Below are 4,079 nucleotides of genomic sequence, written 5' to 3'. Positions count from 1 at the left end.
AAACAAACAAAAACTCATAGATACAGACAATAATAGTTTAGCAGTTACTAGAGAGTAAGGGGGGTGGGGGTGGTAAAAGGGTAAAGGGGTCAAATATATGGAGATGAAAGGAGAATTTACTTTGGTTGTGAAAATATGATACAATACATAGATGATGTATTATAGAGTTATACACTTGAAACCTATATAATTTTACTAACCAATGTCATCTCAATAAATTTAATAAAAATTTAAAAATAATTAAAAAGTGCAAGAGAAATAAGGAATTTCTCATACAAACAAAAAATGGAGAGACCTGTCATCAATAGACCTGTCTTGCAAGAAATGTTGAAAGAATTCGTTTAGAACTCAAATATACATATAGAAATGAAAACTGTTAGAGAATGAATAAATAAAATTAAAATAAAACATTTTATTTTTCTTATTCTTAATTTATCTTAAAGGTAATAGTGTGTTCAATACAATAACAGCAACATTGTATTCAGTGAGTATAACTTATGGATAAGTGAAATGAATGATAGGAATGTTATTAAGGACTGGAGAGGGAAATTGGGAATACTCTGTTATAAGGCACTTGCACTAACAGTGAAAAGATATAGTATAATTTGAATGAGGACTTGGATTGGTGAAAATGTACACTGCAAACTCAAGAACAGCCACTTATAAATGAGAGAGAGAGAGAGAGAGAGAGAGAGAGAGAGAGAGAGAGAGAGAGAATGGGAAAGAGGGAAGCAAAAAGAAGGATAATTGATATGCTGAGAGGAGAAAAATGGAATCACATAAAATGCTCAATTAAAACTATAGAAGGCAGAAAAATACTGGAAGATAAGGAAGCAAAGAACAAGGACAATGAATAGAAAACAATAATAAATATGGTAGATATCAATCCAACCACATTATTTTTCACTTTAAATGTCTATGACCTAAAACATCACTTAAAAGACAGGGACTGTCAGATTGGATAAAAGTATAAAATCAAACTCTATGCTGTCTATTAGCAACCCATTTTAAATATAGAGACACGGATATATTAAAAACAAAGGGATGGAGAAATACGTACCATGATATAGTTAATAAAATAAAAATTGGAGTAGCTATATTAACTTCAGACAAAGCAGAATTCAGAGCAAGGAAAAATATCAGGGATAAAAAAGGAACATTGCATAATGATAAAGGGATCAATTCTCCAAAAAGGTGAAAGGATTAAGATGTACAAATTGACAGTTATAAAAACAATCACAAGGATGTAAAGTGCAGCCTAGGGAATATAATCAATAATATTGTAATAACTATGTATGATATAAGATGGTTACTAGACTTATCAGGGTGAGCACTTTGTAAGTTATATAAATGTCTAATCACTATTTTGTACACATAAAACTAATACACTAGTGTATGTCAACTGTAATTGAACAAAATAAATTTTTTTTTAATCTTCTCTGCAATCACACTGGTAAGAGGATGAAAAGACAAGAAACACACTTGGAGAAAATCTTTACAAAAGCATAACTGATCAAGGATTTATATCAAAACAGAACTGAAAACTCAAGAAAATAAACAACTCCATTTTAAAAACAGCTAATACTTCTCCAAAGAAGATATACATATGCAACATATACAGATGGCAAAGATGCTAATTCTAATAAATAATTAGGAAATTACAAGGTAAAACTAAATTAAATACCACTACACACCTATTAGGATTGTTAAAATCCATAAAACTGACAATATCAAATGCTGGTTAGGATATGAAGCAAAACCACTTTCATTCTTTGCTGATGGGAATGCTAAATGTTACCTCCCATTTAGAAGGCAGTTTGGCAGTTTCTTACAAAGCTAAGCATAGTCTTACCATACAATCCAGCCATGGTACTCCTAGGTATTTAATCAGGTGAATTGAAAACTTATGTTAACACAAAAACCTAAGTGTTTACAGAAGTTTTTTCCATAATTGCCAATAAATGGAAGCAACCAAGATGTCTTTCAATATGTGAATGAGGCTCTGTCCTGCTGACTCTCTGGGATCCCACCTCACCCAACTCCCCCAATGCCGGAGGCACTTTCTCACGAGCAGCCAGCCCCGCTGGCATTGCACCCTTTCTTGGAAAACTATCAGAGTCTGACAGACCCCAAGTGGGTGGCAACTGGCTTCAGACTGGCCCCTGTGTGCGCTGAGACTTTTGCTGAGTAGCTTCAGGCTCAGCACGGGCACCCAACCAGAATTTACATTAACCTGTTTTAAAGGACACCTTGGAAAAAAGGGGAGAATCAGGGCATTTAAAAGCGAGGATTCAAGCAGAAGTTTTCAGAGCCCTAGATGATGAAAGTGAACCACGGCCACCATTGTCTCACGAAAACTTCCTTATTAATGAATTAATTTGGGAGTATTTGGAATTCAACAAATATAAGTACACAGCATCTGTCCTCATATCAGAATCTGGTCAACATGTAGCTCCATTGGACAGACAATTTCTCATCCATGAACTAAATGCATTTGAAGAAACAAAGGATAATACAATACCTCTTTTATATGGGATTTTAGCTTATTTCTTGCATGGAACTAATGATGGCATCCAAAATACATTTCTGAAAGGATCTTCACGTCAGCCTCTGAACTCAGATGTGGGTGGACAACCTAGTGGAAGCAAAGAAATTGATGACCACCCAACAAAGGGGAAGGGGAAAAATACTAATAGTAAAGATCTTCATATTTCTCAAGCTTGAAGAGATGACATTTCCACTTGGGGCGTCTTTTATCTTAAAATTGTATGTACTGTATTAAACAACTTATATATACATATGTTCCCAATGTTACCAAAATGCATCACCAATATTTATACTTTGTAGAAATATGAGTTTCTGCAAAACATTTAGTCCTTCACGTTTTACTACATTTGTGAATAAAAGCTAACTCTCACCTAGCTCATTGGATTTGACTTGAAAGAAAATACAGTTTGTAGGAAATATTTTAAAGGTCCTTAAACTTGTAAGAAATGGAAGGGTTTTCAGTACCCTGTACATTAAAAAAAAAAATTCAGGTCTTCATAGCCATATGCTCTGCTCTTTAATATGGCACAGTAATTAATTTTTTTCTTCAGGCTGGAATTAGGTGGGTTTGTAGGAAAATTCATTCTTGTTTTTAAATAATATAAAAGAACACCAAATTCAGAAAAAAAAGTAATTTCTTTAAAGTTTGATTTTTTTTTATTAGCTGTTTTTCAGATAACCATTTATAATTAGATTTAAATATCTGAATTACTATCTGAAGTTGCACTTTTAAACGAGGCAACAATATACTTTTTCTTTCCTTAGACCATTTTGGCTTCTACTGGAAGATTTAATTAAAAGGTAGAAGGGGAACCAATTCTTTTAATTTTGTTGTACATGAAACAAAGAGTTTATTTTATTACATGAAGAATGTGAAATCAGCATGAAGAGACAGGCTTTAGGAGAAATACCAGAAAGTACTTTTTAAAAGATGGCATTGTTTAACTTCTACATGCCCTTCGCTTGTTCTGTTACAGGATGGGCTGTGACAGGACCGAACCCTACTTATTTGGGCTCTGACAGTCTTATTAAATGGCAATTTTTATTCTTGGGATGGAAACACAGTAAGAGCTCTTCTAGTGCTCTCTCTAAAAAATGCTACTTTGATATTTATTAAGACGTTTTTATAATGTGGAGTCTACCAACTGATTTGACAGAAAACTGACCACTACAGTGGACAGTGACTGGGAAAAGTCATAAGGTATATTCAGAACAAAACTGCATGGGCGCCTGTTTTCCACAGGGAAAATGATGAGGCTGTAATTGGCAAAATTAGCATTCTCTTTAGGGTAGTGATTCTGTGCTACCTTTGGAAATTATTGAAACTTTTCATTTTGTATTTGATGCTAGCCAGTGTTTCGTCTATACAGATTAACCAAGAATTTTTATTTGAATACAGAAAATTATTAAAGAAATACCTTTAAACCATACTTTATAAGTAAAAGGCTTTTGAGAGGCTAAAAGGACAGATTATTAATATATAGATGCAGAAGTTTTTATAAGGGCTCATTTTCATTTTTCAAAAATGAAAT

General features: G+C 33.3%; 1 pseudogene; it reads left to right on the top strand.

The window, feature by feature from the left end:
• The first annotated feature begins 2,238 nt into the window (after positions 1-2,238).
• LOC109373409 (lisH domain-containing protein FOPNL pseudogene) lies at positions 2,239-2,724 on the top strand (annotated as a pseudogene).
• Positions 2,725-4,079: the final 1,355 nt, after the last annotated feature.

The sequence above is a fragment of the Hipposideros armiger genome, unplaced genomic scaffold, assembly GCF_001890085.2.
Source record: "Hipposideros armiger isolate ML-2016 unplaced genomic scaffold, ASM189008v1 scaffold_720, whole genome shotgun sequence".
NCBI lineage: Eukaryota > Metazoa > Chordata > Mammalia > Chiroptera > Hipposideridae > Hipposideros > Hipposideros armiger.
Note: the sequence above shows the minus strand (reverse complement) of the source record. Positions and strands in the feature narration are given on the sequence as shown.